The following is a 14,960-nucleotide window of genomic DNA, read 5'->3' as shown; positions in this document are numbered from 1 at the left end:
GCCTTCTCCCTGTCACTGTGGACAATGGAGAATCAGAGAAGTGGACATGAGAGCTTTAGCAGGCCTTGTGCTCTCCAGCAGAGGAGGATTAGTTTGTAAATGGTAAATTGTGTTGGGGCCAAGAGTCGTAAAACTGAACTCTTGCCCTGCTGCTGCCTCAAAGGCACAGGCTCTGCAGAAAAGCCCTTCTCCCCCCTTCTGCTAAATGCTGTGATCAGGGGAGGGGTGGGCATGTGGTGGAATCTGCTCCTCCTTTCCTCTGCCAAAGAAGGAGGAAGAAACTGGTACATTTGTACAAATTTTGCTCCTTACCATCTCTTACTATCTTTTCTAAGGAAGAGCATGGGATTAAATTAATCAGTCTTCTGCCATTTCCACAGGGATGCTGATTTGCTCTCCCCGAGGTGCTGCAAGCTGGTTCACTGCCTGCTGGAGGGTGGCTCTAAGACCTGATTTAACCTGAAGCATGCACTTCCTCAGGAGGTCTGCAGCAGGGCTGGAAGACTGCAAGCACTGCTTCCCTTCCCTCCTGTCACCTGCTGCCTCACAACTGCAGTGCCTGTGCTGTGCTCTCAGCTCCCTCACCCTGAAATGTTCCTTGTGGTGGTTTGTATGAAGCTGCCTTGGAGCAGGCTTTGCTTTTGGTAGCAGTATCCCTTCTTGCCATGCCATTCATGAAGAAGATGGCTTTATCCTTGCCTTTATTCCACTGGGACCAGCTGCTCTACCCACAGGCACCAAAAGTGGCAAATCTTCCATAAGCTTTTTTAATTTTCAATTTAAACTCTACATCACATGAACTTCTTGGGGTTTTTTGAGAGGTAAAGACCTTTTTTTCTTTTTTTTTTTTAGAAACAACACCCAAAATAAAAACCCAAACACCACAGCCCAACAAACTCAAAACTAACAGAAAAAAAATCAAAACCCACACATTGAACCCAAGTTGGAGAAATAACTGCACTGTGTGACTGATACAATCCATGGGAGTACAAAGCATTCCAATCTGATCTTGCACATCCACTCCCTGTACCTATTAATAGCTTTTAGACGTGAGCATATATGTGGAGATGTGCAAGAGTAGTTTGCCATGCAAACATTTGTCTGGCAGCCATACTGTTTTCTAGTTTTCTTCACACTAAAGATTTTAGTGTGCTAAAGGGGACATTTTAAAGCATTGTTGGAGATAGGGGGGATGTAAGTGCCCTTAAACTGAGGTTGGATTAGGTGTTCTAACATCTTGGAGTCTGCCAGTTAATAGCAAAGTATATGAGCAATGGAAATATGTCCTTCTTAATCTCTAAAAAGAAAAGGACTGTTTTGAAAATCCATCAGTCTTTCAAATCATCTTAAGGCAATTGATCCTCTATCATCACAGGGGAATTCAACAGGGGTGTTCTTGTTAGTGATCTAAAAATATAAATGTTGTTGAATACATGCAAAATTGTATCTTATTCTAGTTGTCTTTATTACTGCAATAAATGATACCAACTCTCTCTTCCTACAGACTTTATCTCATCTGTTTATAGTGCTGGCATTTATTATGTTTTGAGCTGAGAAACAATGCATGCCTAGATTCTGAAGGTTGTAGATGCTTTATGAACATATCATTTAAAAGGAATTGTTTCTGCTCTGGTTACTAGTTTGAACTGAGAAAAGATACTCATATTTCATACCTCTGAAAGAAATAGTAGAGTTGCTGTGATACAGCAGATCTGAGTAATCTGCTCATAAACAATCCATTCCAGATCCAGAAAACTCCCAAATTTCTCCCACCTATTTTCTCTAATAGGTGGCAAATCCTTATTAGCTCTCAAAAATGCTCACAAGTCTGCAGGGCGTGAAGGCTTTGCTTTGGTTCATTTTTTTGTAAAGCTTGATAAAAAATATGAATGAGAAAATTTAGCTGTTGTTCAGCATAGTCAGTGCTGATAACTCAGAGTTCATTTCCAAAACTGGAAAATAACAGCTATTCTAAGTAGTCACTGTTGGTTTTACTGCTATAGAGTATTTCAGAGGTAAGTTTTAAAACAAAAAAAGGAAAACCAGTCATTCACGAGTGCTGATACAGGAATGACAGAGGTTAATACCACTGACATCATGTTGGAACTGTATAGCATTTTGTTAATGGTTATTAATGCCCTGCTGCTGGGAGACAGACAGTGCCAGCTGCCATTAGTGTGGTGCCTCTGCGGGTGTGCCTGTGCTCAGGAAGGAGAGGGCCCTGAGGAAGGCTCAAATCTGCTCCCTCCACTGAAACAGGAGGAGAGGAGACGCTGAGGGAAGGCACTTGCAGTGCCTTGCTCAGAGCAGGGCTTGGAGAGTGAAGCAGGAGCAGCAGACACCTATGGAGCTACGTCCAGAAGGTACTGAGGACTTCTGTTCAATTCATATCTCCCGGACTAAACTCAAGATGCACATGCTTTGGAAGAAAACAGAAATAGATTCAGATAAACATGCCAGTAAGCCTGGGGAGAAGGCCTAGGTTCACATAAGAGAACTCAGAGCTTTGTACATAGGGGAAAGGTGTCACAAATGCTATAGACTGAAGGAGAAAAGCCCTTGAGAGGAAGGGAAAGAGCTTTGTAATGGCAGAATGATGATGGATATGGAACAATTAATTAGCTTTGACTACATCATATTTATTGTACATCTAGATTTGTGGGTTTAGCTGCCTCACTTGGGGCTGGCTATTACTTTATGTAATACCTTTGAATTTCATCCACCATAAGGGAATGAAACAGATACAGAAAAGTGCAGTATGTCAGTGTAGCATATCAAATTGAGACAGGCATTTTTAGCAGTCTGTACTGAACAGAGGCTTAAGCCTGCATTAGATTATTCCGTAAGTGTATTGTTGTTACGACAAACCTGAAAGGAGCTAAAAGCATTTCAGTAGATCAAAAAAGGAAACTTTGATTTTCTTTCCCACAGCCTGGACCCAAAATGGGATTGCCAGCCAGTCTTACATGGCCTGGCTGTGTACTACAAAATCACCCCCTGGTGAATGGCAGCAAAACACCTGGAGATGAGTTGTGAGTCCTGAGGGAGTAACTGGCTCGCCAGGCCTCTCCAAATTGTTCAGCTTCTAGATCTCTTTAAATGCTGGTGCAGTGTAACCTGAATAAGGCACTGGGAATGTTTAGCCAAGAAATGCCTTATGACCTAAGGACATTTTGATGATGACTGCTATCTGATGGGCCACGCAGACTGTTGTACTCTCTTTAATGCTAATTAAAAACTTGTATATCACTGCTCATGTCTTCTAAAAGGGAAAATGTGAGTTTGATCCCATGAACCTCAGGTTTGGGCACACAATTTAGTTTTAAACCCCATTAATTTTGCACACCCATTAATTATTAGAAATAAGTGGAAACATCCCTGCAATATTGTACATGTACTCCCCAGTTATGCAGCCTAATATTCAAACACAGTGATTTGTACAGACTTTATTTTCTCTGGTCACTTTTACAAGTAGAGTTGACCATACAAATAGTTTGGAGTGAGTTTCCCTCAGTGCAAAGTGTGAGCAGCAGGAGCAGCAGGTGAAGGGGAGCAGTTTTTCCCCTCTGCATGGCATTGCGTCATCATTACTGCAGGTAAATTGTTTGTCTTGTTATAAGGATTTTCTTTAATATTTTTTCTTTTTAAATTTTCTTTGGTCACCTAAAATGGTTCATGTTACTCTTTCCAGTAGCTCAGATTTCTATAATTACTACAAAAAATTTGCAAGGAAAAAAGAATTTGTAACCAAACACACTGGCTATTTTGAAGAGTTTCAGATTGAAAGTAACATTGGAATTCTGTATTTTTTCAAGAAAATAGACTCTTACTCATTAACTTCTAATCTTTGATGATTCTTTCACTTTGTTGGTAGATAATATTTAGAAGAATTTTGAATGGCTGGGACTCAAGGTTGGCTTGTCATTTGCATTTCAAACTGAAGCAAATCAAACAAACCAGCATGAAGCTTGAAAAAATAACCTTCTACTCACTCCAATCAGTGTGGGATTGCCCCTGCAATCTAGTGTATGTCTAGGCTTCACCTCTTGAAATTTTTCTTCTGGGAGGGAGGAAAGAGGAGAATTTGTCTATAATTTACAGTTAACAGAGTCTATAATTAATAATTAACAGAGCAGCAATGAGCCTCTAAAAGGTGCTTTTATCTTAAAGTAATAAACAATCAATACAAGGTCATTTCTAAAGGATAAAATGGCAGTTTGGGTGGGGTTTCTTTGGTGGGTTTGGGTTTCTTTACAATTAAGGAAACTGGTGCTTCTTATTATGCCTACAATGTAACTGACTCTGGAAGCTTGATTTATTGTTTTGGATTTGTAGCTGGTGAAAAGGAAGTTAAAAATAATTTCCAAAACCTGATCTCTAGCAGATGAAGATCTTGCAGAAAAACAGTCAGGTATGTTCCAATATGCTGAGATTTGGGTCTTATTCTGGGTGTTGCATTATGAGTCTGTTTAAAATACTTCACCTCTTTAAGGTTTTGATGATGTTGGCATTTCCCTATAGTGCCAGAGTGGTGCCTGGCTGGAAATGAATTATCCTGTATTTGTGTAGACATGAAGTTCTAGTCTGGAAACTTGTGTGGAATGGTCGAATGTGCCATGGGCTGGTTATTGTTGTGTTTGACTGCTATGTACAGAACCATACATTGAGCTATTTCTGGCTGTGTTTTGGGGAGTTTGAGCTGAATTCTGAGTCTGTTCATTGACCCTAGTGTGCGTGTTTTCTTCCTTCATGGAAAGAGAATAGAACCTTTGAATTGGCCAAGACAACAGAAACAATGAAAGACTTCCTGTGATGTGTAATATCACTTGTATGCTCACTGTTGATAAAAGTAACTCACTAGCCTGGAATAATGTGTGCCAAGTTACCTTCTCTGGCATTGTGAGAGCAGCAGCAAAAGGTTCACATAATTATTAACTGGGCTTTTATGGGTAAAGTACATACCTTTCTCCTAGAAAGAAGTAGTGTCCTACTTGGCTTCACTCAAGCAACAGCAAGAGTTTTAGAATCATAGAATGGCCTGGGTTAGAGGGACCTGAAAGATCATCTCATTCCAACCCCTCTGCCATGAGCAGGAGGGACACTTTCCACTAGACTAATGTTGCTCAGAGCCTCACCTCCCACTTGGCCTTGAACATTTCCAGAGATGGGCCATCCATGCTTCTCTGGGCAATCTGTACCAGTGTCTCATTACTCTCACAGTAAAGAATTTCTTAATATCTAATCTAAACCTATTTTCTTTCATTTTATGAAAGAAATATGTCCTGATGAAAAGTCTCTTCGCAGGTCTTGTAAGCCCCCTTTAAGTACTGGAAGATGCTATCCAGTCTCCTCAGAGCCTTCTCTTCTCCAGGCTGAACAGCCCAAACTCTCTCAGCCTGCCAAATTTCTTTAGTGTTTGAAAAATGCTGCTAGTTCCTGTGTCTCAGATCTTAATCCTCACAGCACTTGAAGAGCACTTGTTTTTCTGCCTTTCTTCCTCTCCTCCTTACGAAATGGAGGGACTTGCACTCTTGTTACTTCATGGGAGATATATTAATTCACCACAGGCTTTTCTATATGAACAGGTTTACAGAGTTGTGTTGTCAAATTGATAATACCTGAGGAAGGTGTAAAAGCATAAGGGAAATATGAAATTTAATATCTTAATTTAAAGTGCAAACTGCAGATGTGAGCAAACTGCAAAGATATTCAAAATGTAAAGGAAATGAGGGGAACTGATTTCATTGGGAGCTGAAGATGTTAAATAAACACCTTGAGTAGTAAGGATGCTGGCAAACACTGGGGATGGGCTTTGGCTGCTGGGGAACCATGTCATGCTCCAAAGCTAGTTTTTTTAGGGGGCACAGTGTAGATTGAATGGGATTATAAATATGAGCACTTCAGTCACGAGCCTCAAAAGATCATCTCTTCAACTGTACCTAGTACAAATAAAGGAGATTAAAAGGGAGAGAGTTGAAGAACTTTGTTCAAGTGCTTAAGTATCTGGAAACAGCCAAGTGAATCAGACTTGTCTTGCAAAAAGAATGGTGTAGTAAGTCAGTCTTGTAGGCTATCATAGGCATCTGTCTCTGAATCTGCATATATGCCATCGTGAAATTGCATAACAGGGTTCATAAGAGCATTCTAAGATTTTGGTTAGTAAGTCTTAAGGTTGAAGGCAGCTCCTTGTCTTCAGAGACTGCTTTCTTTTTAAAAACTGAGGGCTTAGTTTCCTCTGCCACAACCCTGTGGCGATTGGCAGCACCTCAGCCTGATCTATGAACTTAAAACACATTTGACCTATATGCTGGTGCTTACTGCCAGGTCCTGCCACTCCACCTGAATAACTATAACATGCTCATAAATCAGGGGAGAGCATTCCTCGCTGACACCATCCCAAATGCCCTACTGAGCTGAAGCCTGTGTTAGCCATCAATGCCTCTTACATAAACATGTCATACTTTAAAGTAGGGTCTTGCAAAAAGCACAAACAATATGCTGGTATGGAGGGGCCACACAAAGTCAAGAGCTGTTAAGTGGGGGGAAGAGAAGAATCTCTTGATGATAAATATATCTACCAGACACATATGGAAAGAAAATAGTTAAGTCTAGCTTACATTTCTTTCAAAATGAAATAGTCAGATGTGGAAATGATTGTCATATTCCCTGGGGCACTTGGAAGCTAGGAGCCACAGGAAAATAGTGATGCACGATACTTTAGCTTTTGTTGTATTCCCTTCAGCCTGCTCTTCATCCCACACCTCACGCCTCAGATGCCCAGTAGTGTGTGTATCGGATTAGGTAGCAAAAAAACCTCAGTTGCATTTGGTTTGCTATGGAAAGCTGAGTAAGAACAATGGCTCAGTCTTGTGTGTGCATTCAAAACCACTTCCTAAGCCTTGTTTAAAGTCACCCACCAACACTGTGGCTGGTAGTTCCTGTCTCCTAGATCTTAATCCTCACACAAGCTGATGCCAATTTTGGGCACTGTAAGAGAAATGCTAAGGAGCATCCCAGGCACACCTTTGTTATAGTACACAGCTGAGTGACTTGTAAACCTGATGTGTTTGTGTTGGAACGGCCTTTGATGTGAATTGCTAAGGAGAGTGCTCTCCAGCACAGCAGCTGGAACACACACAGCCAGAAGTGACACCAGGCTGTAAAGAGCGTCTGCGGCCGTCCCTGTCAGATGGGTCACAAATCATAGGGCTGACAGGTGCCTGTGCTGGATCCTGCACCAGGGTGTGCCTTGGTGTGCAGCAGCAGGTAGGAAACCTCCGTGGTGGGTGGCCAGATTGTACAAATGACTCAAATTCTCTGCTCAGGGGCAGCCTCTTGCACAGCTTGGTGCAGAATAAGGAACATTTGCTTTTCCTTAAATTGGGATGAGTGCTGCTTATGCTCTGACTTCAGGTTGGGTTCAATTCCACACTCTTTAATAGTCGTGATAACCTTAAGGCTGATTTGTAGCGTTAAGGCAAGAGGTTTTTGTGAAACACAAAACTGAGCCTGAGTTCCCCAGTTGCTCCTACTGAAAGGGTTGGGCCTTCAGTGCCTGTGTTGCTTTCCCAAGGAGGGAGATCCAGCATGCAAGAGGGAGGTGTAAGTGCTCACATCCTGGAAGGGCTTCAGGGTGTTTGGGCATGCACTTTTCTTATGGAATAGCTAGCATCTTATCTATCCCTGTGAGTAATTTCTAACTGATGAGGATGATTGAGGAATATTACTCTGCTGTGGGAGCCTAAACTGTAGTTAGCATTTGTGATGGTGATGACCTTCCAAAAATGCATGTCTCGTGGGAGACACGACACAATTTTTTTCCACTGCCTGTTTAGAATTGGTTTTTACTGCCTTACCCTCTACCCATATACATTAATTCCTGAGCTGCCCTTACCACCTCTTTCTATATATAATTTAAGGTCTTTAGGGATTGATACACAGCAACCAGCCTGTAGTAGATTTCTTTTTCATCCTAACCCCTCATTGGTGTTAACTGGCAGCAGCTCTCACCTTATGTAGGCACTGGAGTGCCCTGCGGCAGGTCTGTGCTTTTACATCCCAGCCTTCAGAGAAGCAGGCAAGCTTTTGGGCAGGGGCAATAACTTTTGCATGATTTTTTTTAGAACCTGAAGGCAAAGGCTGAGGCAGCAGCTCTGTACATGCTCTGGCCTCCGGAGAGGCTCCTCACTGCTGTGCAGCTGTTGTGAGAGCTGGGGAGAACATGGGGCTCCAAAGCCCAGTGCCACATGTGCTTAGGCTGCCCCTGGCAATCCTGCCTCAAGTCGACTTCTGTTTAGGTGGTGGTGGTTTTTTTCTTTTTCCAGGCAGTCACTTGATAGGGTATAATCCTGTAAGATACTCAGCAAAGAAGCTGATACAGGAAAGTATTTCTGCAGATGCTTAATTTTCAGTGAATAAGTGGTCCTTTTATGTGGGTGGGAGCACTCATGTGCTTAAAGTTAAGCACATGCTTAAGTGCTTTCTTGGATTGGGGCCAAAATGCTAATGTGATGGAGATTCCCTTTCTCAAGTAACTGTAGCGTTCAAGACTTCATGTGGACCCCTGGGCCCGCAGGATTACTGAAATACACCCATGACTGGTGAATATTGGACACTGTTTTTCTGAAACTTTTCATTTTCAGCAAAACTTTCATGCAATATTGCTATGTTATGACTTATACTTTGCATACAAAGAATAGTTTTTTGCTAGGCCTGTGACAGACTTGAAAAGAAACCTTATTGTTGACCTCAAATTGGTTTTCTTATGAGGATATTTTATTTTTTCTGTTCGAGGAAAAAACAAAGATTCTTTCAGCGCCTTTTGCTCTGTTTTTGATCTTTAAACTGTTCCTACTGCACTTCTGGAAGAAAATCAACCTTTGAGGGGCACCACTAAGACGTTGAATTCCAACTGCTGGGAGTCTCTCGTGTGATGTTGCACTTGCTGACGATAGTCTGCTTTGATGACAGCAGTGGTAACAAGCCCAAAGCACACATGTGTGGGATGTGACAGGAGCGTGCACCTGTCTCAGGCGGGGGGCACTAGGTCTTCCCCGTGGCAGCCTCCTCGGTGGCTGTGCTAATCACCAGGAGTGACATGGGAGTGACACTCGCCGTGCCCGGCAGACAGGAACGAGCAGGGTGTTGGGCCACTAAGGACGCAGCTGCTTCTCAAATTATGATGCACAGGGTCAGAGGTCACTGCAGAAAAAGCAGATAAAATTATGCTTCCTACTGCCACCATGCCACATCAAAATGGTAAATTGTTTGTTTTATAGTGGGTCTGTCAAACTGTTCTGCTGTAGCAGACACGTGAATTTCTCAGCTCACTTGTAGCCCTTTAACAATAAACGGGTTTGTTTTCTAAATATTGTGCTAGAGATTTCTTTCTGTTAACTGTTGCTCTTTGACTACTGCTATAAAATAGAAGTTTTTAGACATTTTAAAAGTGTTTCCCTGATGGTGAGGCTTGGTAGCAGGGTGAGGGTGTGGGGCCAGCAGCGCTGCAGGATTTGTCTGCTCTGGCTGTGCTGTGTGTGGGCACGGCAGCTTGCAGGCTCCCCTTGGATACCTGGGATATGGGATAAGCTGTGGGCAGATGGCTGTGCACAGGATGAGCCATCTAGGTTAATGACCTGGGCAATGCTGTCTGCCTTTCTGTTCATGGCTACTGCTTCTGTTCCTGTTTCAGAAATAGGGCAGATCTTTATCCTGTGTGCAGCATACACGCACTTTCCTTAGAGCTGACACCTCTCTGCTGTCCTTTCCACTTGAATTTGTATTGAACAAGGGATGGTGCTTACAAGAAACTTGTGGAACTAAGAGTGAGAACCAGGCTGGAAAAACCATGAGAGTTCAAATATGTAGGGTATGTGATGCTTTCTCCAGCTTTGACTTTTTTTTTGAGTTCCTTTTTATTGTGAAGGGCTTGTTAATTTTTTGTTAAATTCTTCTACCATAACTGTGACCAAAGAGAGGAATGCATTTGACAAGTGCAATAAAGCAACTGTTCCGTGTTTATGGCAAGTGCTATACTTTTATGCCATTAATTCAAATTGCTTGGATTTTTATAAAACTGGGACAGTATAGGATTACCTACCTTGCTGGAACAGTTGAAATGGATCACACTACAAAGTAGTCCACATCTCCCTATCAAATTTTAGAGGAAATAATCTTGGAGTCATAGGGGAGGTGTATGTCTCTGGAGCACAGCTTTTAGATGCATTTCTGTAGCTAGCAAATGTTGGTAGTCCCAAAGAGAAATAACAGGGAAACGCCATTAAGTAAAATAGCAAGTTCAGTGCAAAAAGAAAATCAGTTGCACTGCATGTGAGGTACTGACACTTAGGAGGACACAGGTAACTTCAAAAATGTGTTTTGCTGCACTGCTGTAACTAAGCAGAGAAGGCGACTGCAGTACTCAGTCCTCTTCCAAGAGGAAAAGTGGTGGGAAGGGTACATGGGGACGATTTCCTTGAGCAGACTTCTGCTGGAAAACAAAGGTGTGAAAATAATTGCTTATTTTTCTTCAGTTTGATGGTTGTACAGGCAAGGAAAAATCATTTGGGACCAGAGAAGTCTTTAGAGAATGAAGAAAGCATAAATGTGTTCCAAGACCAATACACTACTTCAATTCCAGGTATTTGTAATGTCTTTTTTTTTTTTTTCCTAAGTAAAAGCAAGAAATCTGGGGTCTTGTTTGTTTTTTTGTTCATTTTTGTTTGCTTATCTGGGGATTTTTGGTTTTTTAAATAACAAGGTAATATTCAGAAGTCATGTGGAAGTCCAAGAGGGAGGGAGTGTGGTCATCCCTACCTCTTTACATACAGCAGGGTTAGCATTCATGTCACAAAGCTGTTGATGCTCTCCTGTGAGCCTGGCAGAGCAGAAAGAGGGTCTGGATTCAAGTTTCTGCATCCAAAAATAGTTCTGACCACCAAATGAAGGCTGTGAAGTGGAAAACCTGATAAGAGTGACCATAGTGACTGGTACATGAATTCCTATGCATGTGTAACTTGTTTTCTTACACTGAAAAGGAATAATGGGGTTGGGTACAATGAACACCCCCAAATAAGCTGGGAAGACTCTCTGAGACAAACCTGGCCCAACATTGCTTGAGTCTGGGATAAGTGCAGATAAGTAATTAAATGTTCTTAAGTACACTTAGGCTTTCTTTGAAGCCAAGATTTTGGTACAGAGATAAGCTGCTCTGCTGCCGGTGCCTTCTTCAGGGAAGGACTGGATGTTTTTCCCTGCTGGATCTCATGTTCATGGTGTGCTCAGCCACTGACTGCAACCCGATAGCATTGCTAAATCCTCAGTGTCTTCTTGAAGGCACTCTGTGGAAAAGGGATAGTCACCATGGCAAGAACAACTTGTACTTGTACTAGGGTCTGAATGGAGCCAAGGCATTTGGATTTTGGAGGTGCTTGCTCATGTGCCAAAGGGGCTAACCCCTGTTTTTGTCAGCTCTCCACCTTTGTGGGATAGTCTAGTTCTCAGTGCCTACTGAGCAGTTGGTGTGCAAATGGTGGCTTTTTGAACTGCAGTATTTGTTTGAGCCTTGCATCACCTGACTTTGAGGTCAGTGAACCTCACCATTCTTCTTGGACAAATTCTTCTTATATTGTCAGGCTTCTGTTTTGGAAATGAAGTTATGATCCTTGCTGTCGCCTCATGAGTGACAAATGTAAGGCAATGGAAAAGGACTTACCCCTAATCCTGCAAAATTAATTTCATAACAAAGTTGATCACTGAACAAGGAAATAGAGCTGGGCAGAGAGTCAAGATATCTCCATTTGGTTTGAGCCAACTTCTTCCTGATTAAAAACTGTAACATATTTTCTTTATAATACCATTCTTGAACTCTTACATTTTATACCACTGTCTTAATCACTTCAAAGCTACGGGGTCTGCTCAGGTCCTTAAGGTGACTTCTAACAATAGTAGCAGAAAGAATGCTTTGTGAGGATAATCCTGAAGTCCATGGTACGTCATCAACCAGAGGGTGTCATCCTCTGCCCATCATGTTGATTTTTTTCTTGTACGTGAGAAGCAGGCTTGTATTTGAGGTTTTCAGTTTAGACCCGTGTCCTCTGTTCTGAAAACAATGATTCCTAAGCAGTTCCTGAAGAAGCTCAAAGGTTTGGGTGGGTAGAACTAGAAAAGTGAAACTGCTTCTAGGGCAGGCTTTTCTTACTTATGTTTCTTTCTTGGAGTGCACTATTAAAAACACTGTGGAGCCTGGGATAAACAGGTCATCCCATGCTATGTGTTATCGTATAGCTAATGCCAACTGCAATTTCAAGTGCTCCTTCCTAATCTCTCCCCCTCATGCATTATTTCCTTGTGCAGCATTAACACACCACATGCTGATCCACTGTTGCTTCATGGATTTAGAAAATAATCTACGGGCCTGCAGTGATGTAAAACATTAAATATTGTTTTAAATATCGGAGGCGCCATCCTGCCTACACGGTTCTTAGGGTGGGCAGCACGCCAGCGCCTTTGCTGGCATGTGCCTGAGAACTGGAGCATGCCTGCTCCCAGTGAACAAAGCAAAGCCCAGGACAATAAGGCAGGAACGATGACAGACAGGGAAGGGCTGGCTTATGGCTTGTGCTGTTTGACCATAATATCAGCTTTGGAGACTATACTGTCTGGAGGGCTAAGAGTTTCTTTCTACACTCCTGCCTTACTGCCTGCACCTGCCCATCCGAGGGCAGGCAAGAATGAAAGGACACTTTATAGAGCTTCCAGGGGCTTGTCACTCAGTTACTGCACAGTGGGATTTCAGTGGATGCTTCATACTCCTTCTCTCACTCAGCATTGCCCGATAACACTGGGCTGAGTGTATTTCTTCTTAGTTTGCTTCCCTCCTTCTCTTTAACACAGCAAAAAGCTGGTTTGTGTCTGGGAGGGGAAAGGCTGGAGAAGCTTGTGTGCTGTGCTGTGTGTGTGGAGGGAGCAGACATAGTGCAGAGTGCCTGCTGCACTGTTTTGGGATACCTCTGAGCTGTGCCCTTCCTTTCTACTCCCACCACAGCCCTGCCTGTGGATGGGCTGTTCTTCAGCCCCAGGTTTTCAGTGATGTATCCACACCCACGCTCACTTTTTGCACAGGGACAACTAGAATAGAGCATGTGTTTTCTTTTCCTTGCAGTGATTTGGACATGAGTAACCATCGGGAGTCGTCCTGTTTCCATTCTGAAAAGCTGCAGTTGCATGATGTCAGCTGAAAAGCTACAGGAGCTCAGAGTGGTGTGTGCAGCTGCTCAGCCCTCTGGGCACAGCCTGCCCCTCTATCTACATTGGGCACACATGAACTGAGCCATGGCTTTAGGTCACTGCCTGAGGACTGCTGACCCTGTCCTTACCTGCAGTGTTCCTGATGTTGGGAAAAAGTCAGTCCCCTTTAACTTTCTCATCACCACATCAGCTCCTGTCTTTGTGCCCATGGATCCCGGGTTCCTTGTGAGGGAGAGCTCTCAGCCTATGCAAGGTGGTCCTGCACTTCTGAATTCATGGCACAGTGAATGATGTTTTGGAAGGCAAAGCCCCAGATACTGTTGGAAACATCTACCCATGAGTTGCTTAATATAGTTCATTAGATTGGAGTGTCTGCATGAAAGAGGCAGGAGAAAAGAATTGCCCACAAATATTATCAGTACAAATCAGCATGGTATTAATGCAGCCAAAGGTATGGTCTGTTTACACACCCACCCTCTAATGCATGTGAATGTGCTTAGTTCTGTGAGAACTTGCAAAGCCAGGAGCTATATGAACTTGGCTGTCACACACTTCTTAAAGCATTATTTCTCCTTTTGCCTGCAGATCCCTCTAATGCCAAATGGCCCAAGAACTTCAAAGACATACTGCAACTTAAATCTGTCCTTCATGCTTTTGCTTCCTTCAGCACCTAGCTGTGGCGAGGCCAGCTTCTCACTGGCTCTAGGGGCTCTGTCTTCAGACTTTTAAATGTAAGTGGATTATAACAGTTCATGTTACCTGCTCCAGCTGCACTAGAAATGGGCACCTTGACTCATTAGAAAAGCCGGACTCTTCCACTGAGTCCAAACTTCCTTATTAGCTTTGAAATATTTCACTCTGCTCCCACCCCTCAAGTTACAGCTTCTTTGGCCAACTTCATTAGTTCTTATTTACAGAAACTGTTATATCTCAGAGGGCTTCTGAACTGCTTACAAGGTGACTCATACAGGTAAGGTACCTGACATAATTTTCATGTAATTGGCATTACTTTCTGAAGTTGCTTTTTCTTCATGGGAAGGAAGTGCAGAGCATTGATGTGCCATCTTTGAGCATTTGTAGGATGAGGCTCCTAAATTTTCTCTCTGCTTGCTTAATTTTGTGTAAGCTTAGCCTCTTTCTTTTGAAGAGTTGCTGTAACTACCAACTTAACTACTGTAGTTGCATTGGAACACAAAATTAATGAAAAACAGAAATGCAATTTAGCTAGAAACCCCTAAATGCAGTATTCTCCTGTTTTAACCCAGCTGACTGGTTAAAAGAGCAAGTGTGGAAGCAACACTTCCCACTCCTGGCTGTCCCAGTGTGCTGTTCCTTCCCTTGTTGGCCAGCAGCAGGCAATAGTGTCCTGTCATGTTCATGTTCAGGTGTTAGTGGGTCTCTAACCTGGACTGCTAATGGATGGGATTAGCTCTGAATGTGTGCAATAAACTCAACAAATGGAAAAGCAAAAGGAAGGTATTCCTACAATATCATATATGTTGGAGACATATGTATATATCTTTTCTTTCACTAAGCTGTGGTTAATCAGAAGACTCATGTTGGGTTATTTCTGAAGAAGAGACTCCCCTACTCAAAGTCCAGCATAGGTTGTTGTTTTAGCCTGAGCATGCTTTTCCTCTGGTGTGTTGGAAAAATGTGATCATGTCTAAAACAAGAATTATGTGAGAAAGACATGAAGATGCATAAAATGA

The 14,960-nt window shown here is 42.6% G+C and overlaps 1 long non-coding RNA gene across 3 annotated transcripts in view; it reads left to right on the top strand.

Moving 5' to 3' along the window:
- Positions 1-13,970, top strand: part of LOC119701580 — a 36,538-nt gene extending 22,568 nt beyond the window's left edge. For 2 of the 3 annotated variants that reach the window (XR_005257099.1, XR_005257100.1), the window contains exon 6: positions 381-1,498. This is a non-coding gene — a long non-coding RNA (uncharacterized LOC119701580). Of the gene's footprint in view, positions 1-380; positions 1,499-10,532; positions 10,640-13,833 lie in introns of those variants that run through there. The other variant, XR_005257101.1, reaches the window with a different exon arrangement.
- Positions 13,971-14,960: the final 990 nt, after the last annotated feature.

This window comes from Motacilla alba, chromosome 5 (genome assembly GCF_015832195.1).
Source record: "Motacilla alba alba isolate MOTALB_02 chromosome 5, Motacilla_alba_V1.0_pri, whole genome shotgun sequence".
NCBI lineage: Eukaryota > Metazoa > Chordata > Aves > Passeriformes > Motacillidae > Motacilla > Motacilla alba.
This window is presented reverse-complemented; position numbering and strand designations above follow the sequence as displayed.